An 8,934-nucleotide genomic window follows, 5' to 3' on the forward strand; every position below is an offset into this window, starting at 1 on the left:
CCATCACCCAGGCATGGAAACGAACTCAGAGAAAATAGGCAATGCGTTCCAAGGTCCTTTGGCAAGCAAACAGCCAGCATAGATGTTAATTGGATCTGGCTGATCCCCAAAGGAACTTTTCATCACATCCAGCCAACAGAGTTTGGCCACCCAGGGGCCAGCAATCAAATGAGCTGAAAGATATTTGCACACGGAAGGGCAGCTTTGCCTGGAGGAGGGTATAAAGATCATGTGCTATGGTGCATGATGCTCCAGTTCTGTGTGTTTGATGCAGCCAGGGAAGACTTTCCAGAGGAGGAGGTCCTAGGTGGAATATGGAGAGTAGAATATGGAGAAGGCAGAGGTGTGAGGATGAAGCCTGCACTGAATCCACGAAGGGTATGGGAAGCATACTGGGGGTGTGTGGCCTTTCCAGGTCTACTGCATCATGCACCTTTGGGAGTGGGCTACAGAGCTGGTAACTCATTTCAACCAGTGCAAACACTCAAGTTGTTACTGTTATTATCAAAGTCCTACAAGAGAGGTGCACTCAAGACTAGCAGTGGAAGGATGTTGGAAGAGGTAGCAAGGGTGGGGCCTGGACTCTAGTCCTTGTCCAAGAGGTTCCAAAGATAGTGAGATGGTTCAGACGTGAAATAGGGAGGTTCTGGGCTAGGAAATGGAAATTAGTGATAGCATTTACCTCGAATGCGTGAGAAACGGAATCCCATGCCCCATAGCAGGAAAAGAAAGGGAAGGGAAAGGAAAGGAACGGCTATGGGGAGATATGGGAGTGAAAAGAAGAGAAGACTGGGCTGGAAATGTACCTCAGTTGGTAGAGTGCTTGCCCAGCCTGCGTGAAGTCATGGTTTGATTCCCCAGGACCCCACACAATCAGTCTGGCAGTGTATACAGTAATCTCAGAACTCAGGAGTGGAGGCAGGCAGATCATAAGTTCAAGGTCATCCTCAGCTACACAGTGAGTTCAGGGCAGTCTGGGACACATGAGACTCTGTCAAATACACACACACACACACACACACACACACACACACACACACACACACACACACACCACAGGACAAACAAGCTCCAAACCACAAACAAATGTGCAAAGGAAAGGAGAGTTCCCTGTAGAGCAGCGATTCTCAACCTTCCTAATGCTGTGATCCTTTAATACAGTTCCTCATGGGGAGAGGGGAGGGAACATTCCCCTCCCCCAACCATAAAATTTATTTTCATTGCTACTTCATAACTGTAATTTCGCTACTGTTATGAGTTGTAGCATGAATCTGTGTTTTCCGATGGTCTTAGGTGACCCTGTGAAAATGTTGTTGGAAATCCCGAAGGGGTCATGACCCACAGGTTAAGAACTGCTGTTTTAGAGCCAAGCAGGTTTTCTCATACTTGTCTAGAGAAAGCCACATTCGTGGGAGAGAGAACAGGCTAGAGAATCTTAACATGTGAGCACCATTGCCTGTGGTCACTCAACTTTGGAGTCAATCATCCTTCTAAGTTTTGAGGATGCTGGATTGGCGAAGCATCCATGAGCCTCCCCTGGAAGACCTCACTCAACCCTCCTCTCTGGTTTTCATCCACCCTGCATGTCTCCAGCAGCTGGGAAAGCCATCTGGGAAAACTGGAATGCCTTTGAGAAAGGCGTACCACTCCCACACAGCTGCAGCAGACACCCGCTAAGGAACAACTTCTCCTGGGCAAAGCTGCCCGTATGAGAAGCCAAGGTCTCAGAAAACAGACCCAGCAGTGGTCAGCTGTGCTGCCCACACTCAGGGGTTGCTAATATCTAGCGGCCTCTGTATGTTGATCATCATTTCCTATTTTGGGATTTTTTTTTTTTAAAAAAAAGATTTATTTATTTAATTTATATGAGTACGCTGTAGCTGCCTTCAGACTCACCAGGAGAGAGCATCGGATCCCATTACAGATGGTTGTGGGCCACCCTGTGGTTGTTGGGAACTGAACTCAGGACCTCTGGAAGAGCAGCCAGTGGTCTTAACTGCTGAGCCATCTCTCCAGCCCCCCCACCTTGGGATGTTTTCATTGCATTTATCCTGTTTCTGTTCCACTATCATTAATGGTTAGCATGAAAGAGAGGTTCTCTGCCTGTTACAGGACATCAGAACAGGGCCACCTGGTAATAGGATACTCACCTATTGGATACCCATGCCTCAGAGAGCTGGTGTCCAGCTAGAACTGACTCACTGATCTTCAGAAGATATGGGTGTTTTCCTCCTGTTGGGGGTTGGCAGACCCATGAGTCTGTTCTCTCTCTCTTCTTCTATCAATAAAACCCCACAATTATATTTCCCAGCTTCCTTTGCAGATGGTGTGGTCATGTGACTAAATCTGGCCAATAAGACTTCAGCAGCAACATCGTAAGGGTGCCCTTAAACAGGGGAAACATCCCCTAGGCTCCTAATGGGGATTGTGATAGGAGAGTCAGCATTGGAGCAACCATTAGGTCACCATGGTGGAAGACGTAGGCTGAAATGGGAGAACCTCCCCTACCCTCATCTAGAGCTACCTGTCTTTAGCTATTTTGTGTGGCCCTAACAGGATATCCCAGACTGGGTAATTTACAGTGAAATTTATTTCTCATGGATCTGGAGACCAAAGAACTCCAAGATCAAGAACCTTCAGCCATCGGGGACTTCATGAAAGAATGCAGAAAGCCGAAGGCATGCTTGAGTGCAGGAGGGAGGACTCAACTCATTCAAAAAGAACAGCCACTCTCAAGATGAGCCTCCTCCCATTCCCAAGGGAAGACTCTGACCCCATCACCCTCAAAAGCCCCCATCTTGGCATTACTGTATAGGAGAGAACTTTGGGGGACACAGTTAAATCATAACATATCCCTACCCCCATCCCTCATCTGGCCTTCTTACCTTTGGACAGTTCCACTAGAAGCAAGTTGTTGTGTTTAAGTCACTGAGAAGTTGAACTTTGGTTAAAAGGGCAAAGCCTTTCTCTAGCTAGCACACGCACACTGTGGGGGTGGGCTGGGCCTAGTGGTTGCCATGTGTTGATGTAATGCTTCCACAGTGTTCAGTGTTTCCCAGACACTGTGCAAAACGCACCACAGGCAGCGGGGCTCGTGGCCCCTTATAGCCCCATGGGACGAAGAGTTTTATTACTTCTGTTTTGCAGAGGAGGAGGAAACGGAGGCAAAAAATAGATTAAGTAACTTGATAAGAATATCAAATGATGATGGAGACAGGACTAACATTTACCATTTCTGGATTCCATCAGCCACAACTGATATGTGAGATGGCTTGTGAGGAGCTCAGGCCTGGCAGGTATTAGGTGCTCAGTAAATCCTATTGTCATTCACCACTGCTCCCCTGTCCTCAGACGTCCAGTTCCAAGACTTTGAAGGCACATCTTGTCGGGTAGCCCTGATTCTTGCCTCACACAGCCATCAAAATGGCTCCAGCCTGGGCAGAACTAAGCAACACTGAAACCATTGCGGTTTTCCACTTAAGAGTGTGCTACTCTGCCCTGCCCTGCCCTGCCCTGCCCTGCCCTGGTCCTGCCCTGCCCTGGCCCTGCCTCTACCCTGTCTGCCCTGGCCTGTGCTAGCCCTGCCTCTGCCCTGTCTACCCTGCCTTGTGCTAGCCCTGCCCCCACTCCTGCACCTGCTTCTGGACCACTGTTCCCACAGTGCCAGTGCTCTTGCTGCCAGCCACACCCCCACCCATCCTCCTGAGCAAGGCGAATCAGCAGAAGGCACTGGCCTCATCTGGGTAATGTAAGCCTCTTTGGTGGTTGTTTTTCATCTCTGGCATGGAGTTAGGTCTCTTGTAACCTTACTTCTCAGCTCTCTTGCACACTAGGTTTATAATAAGGGCTGTGTACTTTGACCCTAGGGTGGCTTTGGCTGCCAGCCCTGCAGAGCAGCTTTGTCTGGTACATGTAGTTGGAGATCCTGTTTAAGTGTTTATTTCTTTTTAAAATCAAAGGGATATAAACACATGGAAGAGGTTGAAGGGGAGTGCCCTGATGGATAACTCTGAGACGCTGCAGATGGGGTGCCCTGCGCCCGAGTGGTTCAGACACTGAGAAAGTGGCCTCTGTTGTTTCATCAGACACAGAGAGTGAGAGCTCTGTCCACCCTGTCTATGGCTGGACAACAGCATGAGGACTAGAGTGCCAAGGTCGTGGACAGAACCAGCACTGACCACGTTGATACAATCCTGGTGGCCTCATAGTCCCACTCTGGACCATTATCTGGAGGGATCCTGGGAATGGTGTTGGGTAGGTGCTGTTGGTGTCTAGAATCTCTTTGCATCTCTTTGGGAAAACTTTCATGCGGGGGTGGGGGTTAGATCTCAGAGGTTGCCCTGGAGAATTAAGCCAAATCAGCACCAGAGGGGCCGTCTGCCAATCCTTACCCCCAGAACAAACCACCTGAGCTTGCTACTCTCAAAGAAGACCTGGGTTTGGTTCCCAGCACCACATGGAAGAAGAGAACAGTCTCTCTTAAATTGTTCTCTAACATCCACCTCTCTCTCTCTCCTCTCCTCTCCTGCCCCCTCGTGTGTGTGTATGTGTGTGTTTCTTTAATAAATAAGTGAATAGTGTAAAAAATAATTAAAAAAAAAAAACCAAAAAAAAAAAAAAAAAAAAAAAAAAAAAAAAAAAAAAAAAAAAAAAAAAAAAAAAAAAAAACCCCAAGAAGGCAGATGAGTATCTTCAGTACTTAAAGTGCCAAACTGTAATTTTTGGTGGGGGAGGGTGGTTCAAAACAGGGTTTCTCTGTGTAGCCCTGGTTGTCCTAAGAATTCACTCTGTAGACCAGGCTCACCCCCAAAACTCACAGATCGGCCTGTCTCTGCCTCCCAAGTGCTAGAATTAAAGGTGTGCGCCACCACCCTGCTGTCAACTTGTAATTTTATATAAAAAGAAAATTTATCAAACAGATAGAAGGAGGGCTGGAGAGATGGCTCAGCGGTTCAGAGCACCAATTGCTCTTCCAAAGGACCTGGGATCAATTCCTAGCACCCACACAGCAGCTCACAACTGTCTGTAACTCCAGTTCCAGGGAATCTGACACCCTCACAGACAGCACAGACAGACATGCAGGCAAAACATCAATGAACATAAAATAAAAATAAATAAAAAATGTTTAAGAAGAATATATCTTAATACTGAGTTCTCCACACAGGCTCTTGTGTGGAATGCTTGGTTTCTTGCTGGTGAGTTGATTTTGGAAAGTTCTAGAAACTTTTAAGAGATGAGGCCTAGCTGGAACTGGGGCTGGTTGGGGTCTGTCAGATCCACTACCGTTTTGTCGGGTCCCAAGTTCACCTGGGCTCAGGACACACCTTTCTGCAGCCCCTCCACCTCCTGCTTGAGGTTGTCTCTCTCCATCCTCTGCTCCTCGACCGCCAGGCTGCCCTCGATCACCAGCGCCTCCGGCATCTCCATCACACGCACGATCTTGAACTGCAGCTGGGTGACACGGGAGGGGGGTCGCTACCCAGGGCCATCAGCTCGCAGCCCACCACATAGGAGATGTCGTACACGTCGTCGGTGGTCAGCTGCAGGGGGCTCTTGGCCAGAGCGCCCTCGTCTTCCTCGCTGTCTTCCTCCTCCCTCACAGGGGGCTCGCTGTCACCTACGCGTCTACTGGGAAACTTTGCACTGGGCCGAGAACCCTTAAGAGTGGGGTTTTGAAGAGTATACATGGTCTCTAGTCCTTTTTTCTGCTCTCTGCTTCCTATCTGCCACGAAGTGAACAGCCTCTCTCACCTTCCTGCTGCTGGTCTTCCTTGCAAGCTCATGAGGCCACACAGCCAAGGATGGATCCCACTGAGACCACCAGCCAAGATGAATCTTTACTAAGTTGTTCCTTCAGGTACTCTGGTTATAGCTACTCAAGAGCAACTGACCTAATACCTCTTATGACAGGTAAAAGCACCCACTCTATTCATCACTCTAGTCTAGGAAACTCTGGAGTGTATGCTCCAGGAAGCAGTATCTTACATAGTAGAACATAATTCTAAAAATTGTAGCCAAGTGGTGGTGGCTCACGCCTTTAATCCTAGCACTTGGAAGGCAGAGGCAGGCAGATTTCTGAGTTCGAGGCCAGCCTGGTCTACAGAGTGAGTTCCAGGACAGCCAGGGCTACACAGAGAAACCCTGTCTTGAAAAACTGAAAAAAAAAAAAAGTAAAACAGAGGATAATCTGCATTGATGGTTGTCATTAGGCAGGGGGAGGTCTTATAACCTGGAGGTGCAGGTTTGTTGGGGGAATAACCTGGAGACACTGGTCTTGTTATGGGTGTAACCTGGAGATGCTGGTCTTGTTAGAGATTAGCCTAGAGACTGGAGCTAGGCTCGTGTTTTGTTGCGGTAAGGGGGCAACTTGGAAACTAATGCTAGGTACCAGCCTGTTAGTTTACCTGAATTCAAACTTAGGTTAGGTTCTCTAAAATGGAGACTGAACTTAAAAGATTTGGCCTCTCAGAGGCAGGAGGATCCCCGGGGCTATCTGGCCAGCCAGGCTAGCTGAGTCAGTGAGCTCCTGGTCAATGAGAGACCCTGCCTCAAAAATCAAGATGGAGGAGTTTGAGATACAACACCTAAGGTTGCCCTCTGGCCTCCACATGCACATGTACACACACACACACACACACAGAGAGAGAGAAAGAGAGAGAGAGAAAGAAAGAGAGAGAGAGAGAGAGAGAGAGAGAGAGAGAGAACAAGATATTAGAAAATGAAAGACCATAAGACAAAGTGAGAATGCCTGAAAAGAGAGCTCCACAAAGCTCTTTGTAGGATCTGAGAGCAAAAGGTGGTCTGTGCCTCATTTCCATGAAGTAACTGAGTAGAAGGGGCTACACAGTGATCTGGGCACATAGATCTTTAGAAGCTACCCAGAATGCCCCAGGCTCAAAATGCCAGGGAAACAGCACAATGAATCTAGTACCAACCAACTGCAGTGCAAAAAAGACACCGCATCTTTGAAAATCTCCTGAAATTTCCTGAGATTTAGCATAGCAAAGAGGCAACACGAATGCCTACTGTGCTCAACAGGGGGCTGGATGTGGAGAGAGGAACAGACTGACAGAAGTGAGCATCAATTCTTAGACACAGAAATGACATGACCTCACATGGTTTACCAGCTAAGGACCCGATGGATGATAATGCGGCTGTGGATGCTGGCACACTCAGATGATGACTGAGGGCAAGACACCCATCCTTATCCCAGATCTCAGCCTCATGTCAGTACTTGAGGACTTAGACGCAATCTCAGGGAAGGTGAGGAGACCCTGAATTAATTCTCAGAAGATGGGTTACATGAGAATCATTTCAGCTACATGCCATGGATAAGTCCATTTCACTTGTTTTAACTGATCTGAAAATTGGTTGGCTCCCTGGAGCATTGGAGGGAAGGAAGGCTTATATTTGATTTAAAGGAACTGTGCTGTGTTTGCCTTTTCATCTTGGCCCTCGTTTTCTCAAATACGGAAGTGGCAATATCAGTTCTGGGGTCCATGTCCCACATCCTTCAATCTCTACAGAGGAAGAGACTGTCATTGCCTGCACTTTATCTCTCAGGGAAACGTCCCACAGCCTAGCTGCTGGTACCTAGAAATATCTTTATACCACAGCCCAAATATCAGAGTGTTTGTTGTGGGCCCAGGGAGTACCTAGTTACAATAATGGTCAAATTTGGGCTCAGCAGTTAAGAGCACTGACTGCTCTTCCAGAGGTCCTGACCTCTGGTCCTAGCCACCGTATGGTGGTTCACAACCAACTGTAATGGGGTCAGACACTCTGGTGTGTCTCAAGACAGTGACAGTGTACTCACATACATACAATAAAGAAATAAATCTTTAGCCAGGCGGTGGTGGTGCACGCCTTTAATCCCAGCACTTGGGAGGCAAAGGCAGGTGGATTTCTGAGTTCGAGGCCAGCCTAGTCTACAGAGTGAGTAGCAGGACAGTCAGAGCTACACAGAGAAACCCTGTCTCAAAAAACCAAAATAAATAAATAAATAAATAAATAAATAAATAAATAAATCTTAAAAAAAAAAGTGGTCAAGTTCAGTCTCACTGTCTAACCTAGATTCATAGCATCCTCCAATATCCCAACAGCAGAGTAGCTGTCCTAAGCAGTTCTAGTTCATCTAGAACCAGCAGCCAGTTCTTGGGTAAGGCTGCAGTTAGAGTTCAATGGTTTGTCTATCATGTACTAGGCTCTAGACTCAACAATGACTTTGGATAGAAGGCAGCCTCATTGTTTTAGGGTCTCAATAGAGTCCTTGCTCTGCCTGGCCTCAGACATGGCTACATTAGTCACGTGACTCTCCGTAGATCACAGCAGATGCTCACTGAGCCTTGATCCTCACATTCCTAAAATGGGAATTAGTAATATCTCCCTCTCAGAGTTGATGTTTCAAAAGTAACACATGCATATCACTAGAAAATTCCAAATAATGTAGACAAGCATAGAATGGAAAAAGAGTCTGGGAATGTAGAATGTTTACCTAGCATACAGAAGGGCCTGGATTTGATGCCCAGCACTGTATAAACCAGGCATGGTGGCAAAGGCCTGTAATCTTAGCTCTTGGAAGACGGAGGCAGGAAAATCAGAAGTTCAAAATTATCCTTAGCTTTTTTAATCAGTAGGGGGTGGCCTTTCTTAAATCAATCAATCAAACAAACAAACAAAAGTTTTGAAAAGAAAATTCAAGCCAGGCATGGTGGCACACACCTTTAATCTCAGTATTTGTGAAGCATAGCTGGTCTCAAACCTCTGACTTTGAAGCCAGCTTGGTCTGAGGGAAAAGAAAAGAAAAGAAGAAAAAGAAAGAGGAGGATGGGGAAGAAGAGGAGGAGGAGGAGAAGGAGGAGGAGGAGGAAGAGGAGGAGGAGAAAGAGGAGGAGGAGGGGGAGGAAGGAGAAGAAGAGGAGGAGGAGGAAGAGG

General features: G+C 47.3%; 1 pseudogene; it reads right to left on the reverse strand.

Annotated features, from left to right (window-relative positions):
- Positions 1 to 5,226: 5,226 nt before the first annotated feature.
- LOC116089467 lies at positions 5,227 to 5,687 on the reverse strand (annotated as a pseudogene).
- Positions 5,688 to 8,934: the final 3,247 nt, after the last annotated feature.

This window comes from Mastomys coucha, unplaced genomic scaffold, assembly GCF_008632895.1.
Source record: "Mastomys coucha isolate ucsf_1 unplaced genomic scaffold, UCSF_Mcou_1 pScaffold14, whole genome shotgun sequence".
Taxonomy (NCBI): Eukaryota; Metazoa; Chordata; class Mammalia; order Rodentia; family Muridae; genus Mastomys; species Mastomys coucha.